The sequence below is a fragment of the Globicephala melas genome, chromosome X (genome assembly GCF_963455315.2).
Source record: "Globicephala melas chromosome X, mGloMel1.2, whole genome shotgun sequence".
NCBI classification, from domain to species: Eukaryota; Metazoa; Chordata; class Mammalia; order Artiodactyla; family Delphinidae; genus Globicephala; species Globicephala melas.
The window spans coordinates 43373216-43389961 of NC_083335.1; the positions used below are offsets into that span (position 1 = coordinate 43373216).

General features: G+C 38.7%; 1 pseudogene; it reads right to left on the reverse strand.

The window, feature by feature from the left end:
- Positions 1–13900: 13900 nt before the first annotated feature.
- LOC115843961 (baculoviral IAP repeat-containing protein 5-like) lies at positions 13901–14537 on the reverse strand (annotated as a pseudogene).
- Positions 14538–16746: the final 2209 nt, after the last annotated feature.

Here is a 16746-nt window from a genome sequence, read left to right on the forward strand (position 1 = left end):
ATAAAAGAGTTTCAAACTTAGCCCATTAAAACATCACACATTCATTATTTCACCATGTTGATGTGTCAGGAGGCTGGGCAGAGTTTAGCTGTATCCTTTGTTCAGGGTCTCACAACGCTGCAGTCAAGGTCGGCCAGACTGCATTCTCATCTTGAAGTTTAACTAGGCTTCTAAGTTCATTCAGGTAGTTGATGGAATCTAGTACCCTGAGGCTGTGGAATTCATGGCAGCTTGCTTCTTCAAAGGCTGTAATAGAGAGAGAATCTCCGCTGCTTGGAACCTCCCATATAAGGGAAGGCCTAACCTCTCTTTTAAAGGGTTCAGTTCCAACTAGGATAATCTCCCTTTGATTAATTAAAAGTCAATTAGACATCTAATTACATCTGAAATTACATCTGAAAAATCCCTTCACCTTTGCCCTATTATATAACAGATCACAGGAGGGCGTGACATCTCATCACCTTTGTCATATTTTATTGGTTAGAAGCAGTTTGCAGGTTTTTACTGCACACTCAAATGGAGGGGATTGCACAAGGGATTACACATGGGGGCGGTGGGGGGGTTACCTTAGGTAGTGTCCACCACCTAGCCCATTATTTGCAAGCTGCTGTTAAGAGAGGATGATAATGTATTTAAAAAATTTTTTGGAGTATAGCTGCTTTACAATGATGGGCTAGTTTCTGCTGTACAGCAAAGTGAATCAGCTATGCGTATACATATATCCCCTCATTTTTGGATTTCCTTCCCATTTAGGTCACCACAGAACACTGAGTAGAGTTCCCTGTGCTATACAGTAGGTTCATTAGTTATCTATTTTATATATAGTATCAATAGTGTATATATGTCAATCCCAATCTCCCAATTCCTCCCACCCCCCTCTTCCCCCTTGGTATCCATACATTTGTTCTCTATGTCTGTGTCTCTATTTCTGCTTTGCAAATAAGATCATCTATACCAATTTTTTTCTGATTCCACATATAAGCATTAATATATGATATTTGTTTTTCTCTTTCTGACTTTAAGGCAGTCAAGTGATTTTAAAAGTCAAAGTCAGGACTTGAAACAGAGCAGATGTGTACAAGTAGCAATCTGTTTGGGAGGACAGGTAAAGGACTGCACCCATCTCACCAGCTTATCTTTCTCAACATTTTGCTTTTCTTTTCCATCTAGGTATACTCCTGCTCAAGATACTTCACTCCCTGAGCTGCCATTAGATGCCAACATACTTTCTTTTCACTTCCTAGCCAGACCTTTTACAGTTAAAAATATGAGCAAAAAAAAAAATTAAAACCTTCCTCAGTACATGCCATAGAGGATGTGATTTTTTAGGGGGTGGGATTGCAATTGCAGTTGAAATATAAAAAGCTGAAATTTTCATAGGACAAAGCTTCAAATACTTCTTTGCATCCCATCACTTTAGCAAAGCCTTCCAACACAGAACTCTATGATGAAGATGTCCCTCTTGCTATCTCATCTGTTTGTGTCATTTTCCTGTGTTTTGCATTTGTTTGAAAGCTCTTTAATGTGTTTGTAAAATGAACGCATATGTTGATTGATAAACAATAAATAAAGAATAGTTGGCATAGAGAGCATTACAATCTCTGAAGAGAAGCTCAAGAACTACCAGACTATGCTTTTGTGGTTTTTACCATTGTTTTCCTTGTCTACCTGTGGATTTGTCTGGCCTATGGGACAATACCCAGTGTCCCAAATGCTTGGAGTCTGCTACAATTCTTCTGGAGGTCCACTACAGGAAATCATGTTAAAATTGGAGCTGTGCAATGAAACAGTGAAAATGCAAGGTGGGTTGTTTAAGTTCTCAGGATATGATTTAGAGAAAAAGCTAAGGCCCTAATTGCTTTTCCTAATACCTTCTTCTTCTCAGGGGCATAAAGGGAGTATACAGTTACAGCTGCATGAATTAAACAAGATGATATTGGAAACACTAGATGGTTTCTTACAAGAATGTCACCAGATTTAGTCTGAGTCATAATAGAGAAATTGTTAAAAAGTACACTTTATATTGTTATGAAAGGCACAAAGGCCTAGCTGAAGCTTTTACTCAAGAAAGATAGCAGTGGGTCTCCTGTTGTTTGGCTTGTGCTCTTTTAAGTAATCATCGATGGTGAATAAATTTTATTTATTTTGTATTTAAAAGAGAACTATACAATATATGAAACCCTAGTGCTGCTAGGCCCTGGATTACTATCTACTAGAATGTGGGTATGTGGCTCCCAGGAACTTGCCCCACAACCTTTGGTTGCCTGGGACTTTAAACAATATACTCTAAATCAATGGTTCTTGACTTGGGGTGGCATGGAGTTATAGCAAGAAATGTAAGAATACATATGCCCAACAAACATTGCTTGTAAAATAAATAAATAATGTACTTTGGATATCCATGTACTAATGTTTCACAAATGTATGTACATGAACTCCCGAAGCTCAGGGTCTCTTCCCTCTGCCGTCTCTGAACTGTCCCGGAGCCCGAGGGGAGGGCGGCCTCACTGAGGCTACCGGCTCTGGAGGGGCCCCGGCAGCCGAGGTCACGACAGTCGTGGGGACGGCGGGCCGAATGAGAAAACAGAGGCCCAGCAAGATGAAATCCCTCACCCAAGGTGCACCCATCTCTCCTCCCCACTACATGTTTCATGAAAGCTGGACTCTTCCTGTCTTGATCACTGCTGAACGCCAAACAGGGTCAGGCATCTAGCAGCTGTTCCAAAAATTTTGGAGTAAGCTAGCTGCCATGTCATCCTGGGGTAAGCCAGCTGCCATGTCATGAGGACACTCAAGCAGCACTAAGGAGAGATCCATGTGGCAAGAAACTGAGGCCTCCAACTGCAGCCACGTTATTGTGTGGATGAAAGGCTATTGGTGCTCCAGACAGGAGTCAGTGCTGTGCCTCTGAGGTGGCAGAGCCTACTTCAGGACACTGGTCCACAAGAGACCTCCCAGCTCCACATAATAACAAACGGCGAAAATCTCCCAGAGATCTACATCTCAACACCAGCACCCAACTTCACTCAATAACCAGCAAGCTACAATGCTGGACACCTGATGCCAAAGAACTAGCAAGACAGGAACACAACCCCACCGATTAGCAGAGAGACTGCCTAAAATCATAATAAGTCCACAGACACCCCAAAACACACCACCAGACGTGCACCTGCCCACCAGAAAGACAAGATGCAGCCTCATCCACCAGAACACAGGCACTAGTCCCCTCCACCAGGAAGCCTACACAACCCACTAAACCAAACTTAGCCACTGGGGACAGACACCAAGAACAACGGGAACTACGAACCTGCAGGCTGCAAAAAGGAGACCCCAAACACAGTAAGATAAGCAAAATGAAAAGACAGAAAAACACACAGCAGATGAAGGAGAAAAGTAAAACCCCACCAGACCTAACAAATGAAGAGGAAATAGGCAGTCTACCTGAAAAAGAATTCAGAATAATTATAGTAAAGATGATCCAAAATCTTGGAAATAGAATAGACAAAATGCAAGAAACATTTAACAAGGACCTAGAAGAACTAAAGCTGAAACAAACAACGATGAACAACACAGTGAATGAAATTAAAAGTACTCTAGAAGGGATCAACAGCAGAATAACTGAGGCAGAAGAACGGATAAGTGACCTGGAAGATAAAATACTGGAAATAACTACTGCAGAGCAGAATAAAGAAAAAAGAATGAAAAGAATTGAGGACAGTCTCAGAGACCTCTGGTACAACATTAAATGCTCCAACATTCGAATTATAGGGGTCCCAGAAGAAGAAGAGAAAAAGAAAGGGACTGAGAAAATATTTGAAGAGATTATAGTTGAAAACTTCCTTAATATGGGAAAGGAAATAGTTAATCAAGTCCAGGAAGCACAGAGATTCCCTTACAGGATAAATCCAAGGAGAAATACGCCAAGACACATATTAATCAAACTGTCAAACATTAAATACAAAGAAAGCATATTAAAAGCAGCAAGGGAAAAACAACAAATAACACACAAGGGAATCCCCATAAGGTTAACCGCTGATCTTTCAGCAGAAACTGTGCAAGCCAGAAGGACAGGCAGGACATATTTAAAGTGATGAAGGAGAAAAATCTGCAACCAAGATTAGTCTACCCAGCAAGGATCTCATTCAGATTTAATGGAGAAATTAAAAACTTTACAAGTAAAAGCAGAGAGAGTTCAGCACCACCAAACCAGCTTTACAACAAATGCTAAAGGAACTTCTCTGGGCAAGAAACACAAGAGAAGGAAAAGACTTACAATAACGAACCAAAAACAATTAAGGAAATGGGAATAGGAACATACATATCGATAATTACCTTAAATGTAAATGGACTAAATGCTCCCACCAAAAGACACAAATTGGCTGAATGGATACAAAAACAAGACCCATATATATGCTGTCTACAAGACATCCACTGCAGACCTAGAGACACATACAGACTGAAAGTAAGGGGAAGGAAAAGATATTCCATGCAAATGGAAACCAAAAGAAAGCTGGAATAGCAATTCTAATATCAGGCAAAATAGACATTAAAATAAAGACTATTAGAAGAGACAAAGAAGGACACTACATAATGATCAAGGGATCGATTCAAGAAGAAGATATAACAATTGTAAATATTTATGCAACCAACATAAGAGTACTTCAATACACAAGGCAAATACTAACAGCCATAAAAGGGGAAATCGACAGTAACACAATCATAGTATGGGACTTTAACACCCCACTTTCACCAATGGACAGATTATCCAAAATGAAAATAAATAAGGAAATACAAGCTTTAAATGATACATTAAACAAGATTGACTTAATTGATATTTATAGGACATTCCATCCAAAAACAACAGAGTACACTTTTTTCTCAAGTGCCCATGGAACATTCTCCAGGAAAGATCATAACTTGGGTCACAGATCAAGCTTGGTAAATTTAAGAAAGTTAAAATTGTACCAAGTATCTTTTCTGACCACAACACTATGAGACTAGATATCAATTACAGGAAAAGATATGTAAAAAATACAAACACATGGAAGCTAAACAATACACTACTTAATAACGGAGTGATCACTGCTGAAATCAAAGAGGAAATTAAAAAAATACCTAGAAACAAATGACAATGGAGACATGACGACCAAAAACCTATGGGATGCAGCAAATGCAGTTCTAAGAGGGAAGTCTATAGCAATACAATCCTACCTTAAGAAACAGGAAACATCTCGAATAAACAACCTAAACTTGCACCTAAAGCAATTAGAGAAAGAAGAACAAAAATTCCCATAGTTAGCAGAAGGAAAGAAATCATATAAATCAGATCAGAAATAAATGAAAAAGAAATGAAGGAAACGGTAGCAAAAATCAATAAAACTAAAAGTTAGTTCTTTGAGAAGATAAAATTGATAAAGCACTAGCCAGACTCATCAAGGAAAGAAGGGAGAAGAATCAAATCAATAGAATTAGAAATGAAAAAGGAAAAGTAACAACTGACACTGCAGAAATACAAAAGATCATGAGAGATTACTACAAGCAACTCTATACCAATTAAATGGACAACCTGGAAGAAATGGACAAATTCTTAGAAATGCACAACCTGCCAAGACTGAATCAGGAAGAAATAGAAAATATGAACAGACCAATCACAAGCACTGAAATTGAAACTGTGATTAAAAATCTTCCAACAAACAAAAGCCCAGGACCAGATGGATTCACAGGCAAATTCTATCAAACATTCAGAGAAGAGCTAACACCTATGCTTCTCAAACTCTTTCAAAATATAGCAGAGGGAGGAACACTCCCAAACTCATTCTACGAGGTCACCATCACCTTGATACCAAAACCAGACAAGTATGTCAGAAGGAAAGAAACCTACAGGCCAATATCACTGATGAACATAGATGCAAAAATCCTCAACAAAATACTAGCAAACAGAATCCAACAGTAAATTAAAAGGATCATACACCATCATCAAGTGGGGTTTAATCCAGGAATGCAAGATTCTTCAATATATGGAAATCAATCAATGTGATAAACCATATTAACAAATTGAAGGAGAAAAACCATATGTTCCTCTCAATAGATTCAGAGAAAGCTTTTGACCAAATTCAACATCCATTTATGATAAAAACCCTGCAGAAAGTAGGCATAGAGGAAACTTTCCTCAACATAATAAAGGCCATACATGACAAACCCACAGCCAATATCGTCCTCAATGGTGAAAAACTCAAAGCATTTCCACTAAGATCAGAAACAAAACAAGGTTGCCCACTCTCAGCACTCTTATTCAACATAGTTTTGGAAGCTTTAGCCACAGCAATCAGAGAAGAGAAGGAAATAAAAGGAATCCAAATTGGAAAAGAGGAAGTAAAGCTGTCATTGTTTGCAGGTGACATAATACTATACATAGAGAATCCTAAAGATGCCACCAGAAAATTACTAGAGCTAATCAATGAATTTGGTAAAGCAGCAGGATACAAAATTAATTCACAGAAATCTCTGGCATTCCGATACACTAATGATGAAATGTCTGAAAGTGAAATCAAGAAAACACTCCCATTTACCACTGCAAAAAAAAGAATAAAATATCTAGGAATAAACCTACCTAAGGAGACAAAAGACCTGTATGTAGAAAATTATAAGATACTGATGAAAGAAATTAAAGATGATACAAATAGATGGAGCAATATACCTTGTTCTTGGATTGGAAGAATCAACATTGTGAAAATGACTCCACTACCCAAAGCAACCTACAGATTTAATGCAACCCCTATCAAACTACCACTGGCATTTTTCACAGAAATAGAGCAAAACATTTCACAATTTCTATGGAGCACAAAAGACCCTGATTAGCCAAAGCGATCTTGAGAACGAAAAACGGAGCTGGAGTAATCAGGCTTCCTGACTTTGGACTATACTACAAAGCTACAGTAATCAAGACAGTATGGTACTGGCACAAAAACAATAAGATAGATTAATGGAACAGGATAGAAAGTCCAGAGATAAACCCATGCACATATGGTCACCTTATTGTTGATAAAGGAGGCAGGAATGTACAGTGGAGAAAGGACAGCCTCTTCAATATGTGGTTCTGGGAAAACTGGACAGGTACATGTAAAAGTATGAAATTAGATCACTCCCTAACACCATACACAAAAATAAGCTCAAAATGGATTAAAGACCTAAATGTAAGGCCAGAAACTATCAAACTCTTAGAGGAAAACATAGGCAGAACACTCTATGACATAAATCACAGCAAGATCCTTTTTGACCCACCTCCAAGAGAAATGGAAATAAAAACAAAAATACACAAATAGGACCTAATGAAACTTCAAAGCTTTTGCACAGCAAAGGAAACCATAAAAAAGACCAAAATACAACCCTCAGAATGGGAGAAAGTATTTGCAAATGAAGCAACTGACAAAGGATTAATCTCCAAAATTTATAAGCAGCTCATACAGCTCAATAACAAATAAACAAACAACCCAATCCAAAAATGGGCAGAAGACTTAAATAGACATTTCTCCAAAGAAGATATACAAACTGACAACAAGCATATGAATGAATGCTCAATGTCATTAATCATTAGAGAAATGCAAATCAAAACTACAATGAGATATCATCTCACACCAGTCAGAATGGCCATCATCAAACAATCTAGAAAGAATAAATGCTGGAGAGGGTGTGGAGCAAAGGGAACACTCTTGCACTGTTGGTGGGAATGTGAATTGGTACAGCCACTATGGGGAACAGTATGGAGGTTTCTTCAAAAACTACAAATAGAACTACCATATGACCCTGCAATCTCACTACTGGGCATATACCCTGAGAAAACCATAATTCAAAGAGAGCTATGTACCAAAATGTTCATTGCAGTTCTATTTACAATAGCCAGGAGATGGAAGCAATGTAAGTGTCCATCACGGGATGAATGGATAAAGAAGACGTGGTACATATATACAATGGAATATTACTCAGCCATAAAAAGAAACGAAATTGAGCTCTTTTTAATGAGGTGGATGGACCTAGAGTCTGTCATACAGGGTGAAACAAGTCAGAAAGAGAAAGACAAATACTGTATGTTAACACATATATATGGAATTTAAGGAAAAACATGTCTTGAAGAACCTTGGGGTAAGACAGGAATAAAGACACAGACCTATTAGAGAATGGACTTGAGGATATGGGGAGGGGGAAGGGTAAGCTGTGACAACGCGCGAGAGAGACATGGACATATATACACTACCAAACGTAAGGTAGATAGCTAGTGGGAAGCAGCCGCATAGCACAGGGAGATCAGGTGGGTGCTTTGTGACCGCCTGGCGGGGTGGGATAGGGAGGGTGTGAGGGAGGGAGATGCAAGAGGGAAGAGATATGGGGACATATGTTTATGTATAACTGATTCACTTTGTTATAAAGGAGAAACCAACACACCATTGTAAAGCAATTATACTCCAATAAAGATGTAAAGTATATATATATATATATATATATATATATATATATATATAAATGTTTGTAGATGTTGCTATGATGAATAAAATATAAGCTTATTTATAAGTGTTGCTGAATTTATTGTAGGTTTTTGTTGTTGAGCCTTTTCTCAACGAACATATCCTAAATATATGACTCTCATGTTTGTGTGTGTGTTTGTGAGTGTGTGTGTATGTGTGTGAAAGAGAGACTGAAAGAAATTGAGAGAGAAAGAGAATTTTTTAAGTTTAAAAGAGATCCACATATTTCAAAACATTGGCATCCACTACTCTAAGCACTTACCTTTAATAATAAGAAATCTTGTCTTTGTCTATCTGTCTCTCACCCTCTCTAAGCAGCTTCAGCGGGGCTATATGCAATTATCTTTCTTCTCCTTTTTGTGACTAAAGCATCTTTCTCCTCAGATACTGATGCTGGGAAAGACACAACAGTAGCTCTAATAGTAATACCAACTTCCCTTAAATAACATCTTTTATCTGATGCTCTCTAAATGCTATATGGCGAGATCTCACTGTCATAGGGAAGAGAAATGCACAGTTAGAGATGCTGCAGCTGAGAATAAAATCCAGGCAGGCTGGTCCTTCAAACATTTATTTTCCTCATTGTAGCCTGCCTGCTGATTTCTGACAGGGTGGGGCTCTTCTATTTCTGAATTAACCCTGCAGCTCTAGGGGAAGGCTTGGTAACAGAGTCTATAGACATTTGGGTGATTTGCCAGGCTGCCACTGATTCATTGTACTTAGAAACTTAAGTAAATTTTTTCATATCCAACATGGTTGAGGAACTAGAAGGTTAGTAGTCAGTTTATGAAATTCATCCTTCATTTTTCAATGACTTAGAATATGATAAAAATATACCCAACATGAAGATCAGGCTGAAGAAAATTTCTTTCTGTGAGGATTCAGAAGGCATTTTCTTAACTGGCACAGGGCCACAAAATCAGCATTAAGAACCTCAGTGAACACCATGCTGCAGGTGATTGGCTGTGCTGAGGTACTCAAGTAAAGAAAGCACAAGATAACTGAGAGCAGATGGCAGGTGTTTTGTATCTATATCTTGGGGGCTTCTGGGTCCAGGGTTATCTTTAGGCGACATAGGACTTGGGGAAAAATCAGAATGTGTGTTTTTCCATCTTCATCATTTGTATCTAGACCAAATCAGGTTGAAATTAACATCTGTGTTGCCTTTCAGGAGTTGAGCTGTGGTGGAAGGAAACCAACCAGGAGCAAGTCAGAAGCAGAATATTGAGAGAGGCCAAGACCACTTTTATGTTTTGAGCCTCTTGGCATATGAAAAATGTAGGAAATCCAAAAGAAGAGGGTTATACAAATCAGCACAGGTTGTTTACAACTTGTACAAAAATATCTAATTTATTAGAATAGGTCCTTCATTGGTCTCTCTCTCCCTCTCCCTCCCCCTCCTCTCTCTCCCTCTCTAGCTCATATCATAGGGTCTTTTTTTGTTTGTTTGTTTGCAAATCTCAATACACATCATTCAGCATAGGGCAAGCACCTTCTCTACTGTGTTATTCCCATCTCTATCAGAATTGGAATAAGACCTACTAAAGGTCACAGGGCAAAGATCTGTTGAATTTAAACTGACATTGAGCAATTTAGGCCACAAATGTAACACTTACAGTAATTTGGTCCAGACAGAAAACACCTGTCCATGCTATGAATCCAGATGGGTGACGTTGGCAATCTTAGGAGAGTCATAGCAGTGTCCCACAGTAAGGGTTAAGAAGACCAATTATCTCAGAAGCCAAATATTCTGAAATAAATTGTCTGAGGAATCGACCTTTGAAAGGCTCAAGATCTAGTGCGGTTTACTTAAAAATGTTTCACCCTGGATACTTCAGAATCTCATTTCCACTTTTGTTATTCTCTCCTTCCCTCTCTCGCTTTAATTGTAATAAAGGAGTCATATTTATCACATCAAATATATTAAATTTTCAACCCTAGAAAGTAAATCCATTTCACGTGTGTTTTCCCAAATGACTATAGCTGCTTTAAAGGCAAACCAAGGGGAGGTTGAGCCATTGGCAGGGAAGCTGGGGAAGGAAATAAAAGAAGCCTAAGTCGGAAGCTGGGCCTGGGCTTTCTAAGCAGCCAGATTTTCCAGAGGTGACCTCTGTACTGCAGTGAGTTGACTGGAGTCCATATGACAATCCCAGGGGTGATCAGAAACCAAGTGCCTGTTGAACTGTGGAAAGGAGGGGGCAGCAAGTGGAAGAGTACTTTAAAAAAAATGTATCAGTGCAGAAACAATATTATGAAAACGAGATCATAGGAATAAAAATATCACTTCCAATAGCACTACGTAATGTTTCAAGTTTTAATGTGCTCTTTACATACACACTTAATTTTGTAAAATTGTAAACATAATGAAGATACTCATGTGCTCTGTTCTTTATGTAATATATCATAAATGGTTTGTCATGTAGTTATATGTTATTCATACTGATAATTTCTAGTGGCTGCACAATATTCCTTTAAGGTTGTTCATCATGATTTAGCTAGTCTATCATGGGTCATTTAGGTCGTTACTAATTTTTTTTTGCTATTATAAACAGTGTTGTAAAGAAAATCTCACTGCATACAGTTTTTGTAACTTGTTGAATTATTTCCTCAGCATAAATTCCTGGCAGTTAAATTACTGGGTGAAATGATATAAACATTTAAATTTTTCTTGAAAAATCCTGCCAAACTGATTTCCAAAAAGACTGGAATAATTGACTAATTTCACCAAGACCATGCCAGAAAACTATGGAAGAAAATCTAAATTAAATTGGTAAAAATATTACCTCATTATAGCTTTGTTAAACTTTTCTGATTGTTTCCAAGATTGAACATATTCCCGTATATTTGTTTGTTAGTTACATTTTCTCTTATGAGACTGCCTCATTTTTTTTGTTGTTGTTAGCCATTTATATACTGGGGACTTGTAACTTTTCTAATTAAAATTCTCAGTAATTTGAATAACATAGGAAATATCTCCCTGTCATATTTTTATCAGGTTTTGCTTTTGTATTTGAGATACTTTCTTAAACAGGAGAGAAAAAATGGGGAATGCATATGATTTTATCTTCAATCTTTGTTGAGGGTGACTCTTCATTGTAGCATTTACAATTTAGTGTATAGGCTGCTGAATTCAACACCAAAATGAATATCCTGAAAGGAAAGGAACAAAGAATTATAGTTTGGGAATCAGAGAGAAAATACAATTCAAATCTGGGTAAATGTGTGGTTGATTTTCTTAGGTTTAAAATCTTTTAAATTTTACATCAGCTCTTTTAGTGTCACAGCAGTGTTAATTTAGTGGGGCCACGATTTGGTGAAAATAAAGCGAAATTGTGGGGAGTAGAGGTGTTCAAATCATGGGATCTTCTATGGCATGTGAAAAACTACAATTGCCCTACAGCCAATCCTTAACTCTCTAAGCCTGTGACCTTGAATTTGACTTACTGTGTAAGGGGAATCACGCAAGTCAATTCTCTAGTTCAGGGGTCTCCAACCCCCAGGCCATGGACTGGTACCGGTCAGTGGCCTGTTAGGAACTGGGCTGCATAGCAGGAAGTGAGCAGCAGGTGAGCGAGTGAGGCTTCATCTGTATTTACAGCCGCTCCCCATTGTTCACATTACTGCCTGAACTCCACCTCCTGTCAGATCAGTGGCAGCATTAGATCATCATAAGAGTGTGAACACTACTGTGAACTGTGCATATGAGGGATCTAGTTTGCATGCTCCTTATGAGAATCTAATGCCTGATGATATGAGGTGGAGCTGAGGGGGTGATGTTAGTGCTGGGGAGTGGCTGCAAATACAGGTTATCATTAGCAGAGAGGTTTGACTGCACAGAGACCATAATAAATAAATTGCTTGCAGACTCATATAAAAACCCTGTCAGGCTTCCCTAGTGGTGTAGTGGTTAAGAATCTGCCTGCCAATGCAGGGGACATGGGTTTGAGCCCTGGTCTGGGAAGATACCACATGCCACGGAACAACTAAGCCTGGGTGATATAACTACTGAGCCTGTGCTCTGGAGCCTGCGAGCCACAACTACTGAAGCCCATGCACCTAGAGCCTGTGCTCCACACCAAGAGAAGCCACCACAATGAGAAGCCCGTGCACTGCAACGAAGAGTAGCCCTTGCTCACCACAACTAGAGAAAGCCCATATGCAGCAATGAACACCCAATGCAGCCAAAAATAAATTTATAAACAACAACAACAACAAAAACCTTGTCAGTGACTGGCAATTGAAAACAAGTTCAGGGCTCCCACTGATTCTGCATTATGGTGAGTTGTATAATTATTTCATTATATATTACAATGTAATAATAATAGAAATAAAGTACACAATAAATGTAATGTGATTGAATCATCCTGAAACTATCCCCCCACTGGTGTGTGAAAAATTTTCTTCCACAAAACCGGTCCCTGGTGCCAAAAAGTTTGGAGACCGCTGCTCCAGTCTATTTCTCTTTCAGGCAAATCCTGAAAGGTGCCACATCTTTGCTACTTTTTTACTGCATTTCCAATGCTTTCATATTTGTATCAGAACTTGGTCAATTTCTGAAAAAGGAGAAAAAAAGAGTCCTAGATGAAGCATGCTTGATATGTCCCTGACACCCTTAGGAGTATATAGTTGCTGAGGGAGTTTGTCAAAATTTATGTTTCCATTTTTGGGCTCTGTCACTCATTCTAATAGCTCATAGCAGTTATGCTCCACCCTCTCTCACTTGTTCTGCAATTTTTGAGCATGAGAAAAATAAATGAAGAAAGATTTATAAGGGGAGGGACTGCTGCTGGCAGATGGTGAAAATAACTGTTTATGGAGCAGGGATAGGTGGATTTAAGAGCAGTTTATTAGAAAAATACTTAGCACTTTGTATTCAACATTGCAAAAACACATTGGCATCTTTTATTTCATTTTTTGTTAAAGCTTCTTTTAAAATAAGGACTCTTATAGTGTACATATTTACTCTTTGATACCTTACAGAACAAGAATTTCTACAAACATAGTCTGTTCATGTTCTATAAATACTGTGTACTAAATTTGCATTGTTTCCCTGACACATTTATTTTGCTGTCCTCTTTCCCATAATTCAGGTCTTGTCACTTAAAATGCTTGAATCGACCCACCTTTTTCCTTTCTTATTCTAGTCCTAAATTTATCTAACTCAGGTCACTTTACTGAGCTCTGAGCATATATCTCCAGCTCTTTCTATGTTTCCACCATATATTCTGGAGATCATTTAAACTCATCCTATCCCTAGTCAAGTTCACAGTCTTCTACAAACCTGAACCTCTTTCAGCGTTCCCAGTCTTATTCACCTAGTGCAAACCAGAAACCTTAACATTCTTTCTCTCTCTCTCTCACTTTTTTTTTTAAAGAGAGACTCAGTCACTGTACTTAGCACTAGCTGTACAACAAAAGTAGCCCCTGGCACCACCTTCAAGAAAAATACAGTTTAAATATTCTAATTTCAAAATGTTTATGTTCTCCTTTCCTAAGGCACAGTTAAGAGGCCCCAGAGAAAAGCTGGTAATGCTGAGGGCTGTGCCTTGGAAATGATGTGTCTGTGTCGCTGTGGGGCAGTGACAGTGGAGTAGTCCCGAGGCAGCCAGCTGCTCAATTGCACAGCGGACTTTCTTTGCAGTTTCTTCAAATTCTTCCTACTTATTGTTGGTTTCCTTTGCAATTTTGTTCTTGGCTCTTTCTTTATCCAGTTTCAAAAATTCGCTGAGGGTTAATTCTTCAAACTGCTTCTTGACAGAAAGGAAAGCACAACCAGATGAATGCTTTTTATGTTCTTCAATAGAGTCGTCATCTGGCTCCCAGCCTTCCAACTCCTTGAAGCAGAAGAAACACTGACCCAAGTCAGGCTTGTTCTCAGGGTCAGTGGATGAAGCCAGCCATGGCCATCCGCTCCGGGGTACAGGTGCAGCCTTCCAAGAAGGGCCAGTTCCTAAATGTGGAGATGCAGTGGTCCTTGAGGTAGAGCTGACAGGCCGGGGGTAATGAGGGGGCACCCATGCCGCCACAGCCAAGCAATGCCACCATTCAAATCTGATGGTTGAAGGCTGTCGCGGGGCATTTGGTATTATCTCTGAATCCTCTCACTCTCTCACATTTCATAGCCAACAAATTACCAAGATTTACTAATTCTACTTTTTGCTGTTTCCGATGCAATCGTTTCTATCCAATTTTGTCGTCATTTTCCTAATCCATGTCTTTATAATCTCTTACTTGGACCATTGCAAAAGCTTCCTATTATAATTCCCTTCCTCCAAACTTTCTTCCTCCCCGTTGAAACCATCATGGCTTTAGCAAAAGGTAAATCTGATCATTTCACCCTCTTGCTTATAGATCTTTGATGGCTCCTCATTGTCTTTGGCATGGTTTGAAGACATGGTTTCTGTCTCTCCTTCAGGCCTCATTTTCTACTAAATCGTTGTACATATCCTATGATCCAGTCACACTTAATTGCTTTCTATAATCCAAATATACATCTTCACATCTCCATGCTTTCTTCCCTGGACTAGCTGATTGTTATCTAAGTAGTCTTTAAGATTCAGCTCAAAGGTCACCTTCTCTGTAAAATGGTCTCCGATTATGCTCTCCTCCTGAACTCTTCCTCATCCCCCACCCCACAAATTTAGGCATTTCCTCTTCTTTGCTTCTATAGAAGATTGTGCATAATTGAATATAGCAATATCCCATAGCATTGGAATGTCTTATATACTATTTTGCTTTCTACACTAGGTGGGACATCTTTGAGGGCAGAGACTGGTATTTATTTATTTTATTTTTCTTTTAACATCTTTATTGGAGTATAATTGCTTTATAATGGTGTGTTAGTTTCTGCTTTATAACAAAGTGAATCAGTTATACATATACATATATTCCCATATCTCTTCCCTCTTGCATCTCCCTCCCACCCACCCTCCCTATCCCACCCCTCTAGGTGGTCACAAACCACCTAGCTGATCTCCCTGTGCTATGCGGCTACTTCCCACTAGCTATCTATTTTATGTTTGGTAGTGTATATATGTCCATGACACTCTCTCACTTTGTGACAGCTTACCCTTCCCCCTCCCCATATCCTCAAGCCCATGCTCTAGTAGGTTGGTGTCTTTATTCCCATCTTACCCCTAGGGTCTTCATGACCTTTTTTTTTTTTAATCTTAGATTCCATATATATGTGTTAGCATACAGTACTAGTTTTTCTCTTTCTGACATACTTCACTCTGTATGACAGACTCTAGGTCCATCCACCTCACCACAAATAACTCAATTTAGTTTCGTTTTATGGCTGAGTAATATTCCATTGTATATATGTGCCACATCTTCTTTATCCATTCATCCAATGATGGTCACTTAGGTTGTTTCCATCTCTGGGCTATTGTAAATAGAGCTGCAATGAACATTGTGGTACATGAGTCTTTTTGAATTATGGTTTTCTCAGGGTATATGCCCAGTAGTGGGATTGCTGGGTCGTATGGTAGTTCGATTTGTAGTTTTTTAAGGAACACCCATATTGTTCTCCATAGTGGCTGTACCAACTTACATTCCCACCAACAGTGCAAGAGGGTTCCCTTTTCTCCACACCCTCTCCAGCATTTATAGTTTCTAGATTTTTTGATGATAGCCATTCTGACCGGTGTGAGATGTCATCTCATTGCAGTTTTGACTTGCATTTCTCTAATGATTAATGATGTTGAGCATTCTTTCATGCATTTGTTGCCAATCTGTATATCTTCTTTGGAGAAATGTCTATTTAGATCTTCTGACCATTTTTGGATTCGGTTGTTTGTTTTTTTGTTATCGAGCTGCATGAGCTTCTTGTAAATTTTGGAGAGTAATCCTTTGTCAGTTGCTTCATTTGCAAATATTTTCTCCCATTCTGAGGGTTGTCTTTTGGTCTTGTTTCTGGTTTCCTTTGCTGAGCAAAAGCTTTGAAGTTTCATTAGGTCCCATTTGTTTATTTTTGTTTTTATTTCCATTTCTCTAGGAGGTGGGTCAAAAAGGATCTTGCTGTGATTTATGTCATAGAGTGTTCTGCCTATGTTTTCCTCTAAGAGTTTGATAGTGTCTGGCCTTACATTTAGGTCTTTAATCCATTTTGAGTTTCTTTTTGTGTATGGTGTTAGGGAGTGTTCTAATTTCATACTTTTAAATGTACCTGTCCAGTTTTACCAGCACCACTTATTGAAGAGACTGTCTTTTCTCCACTGTATATTCT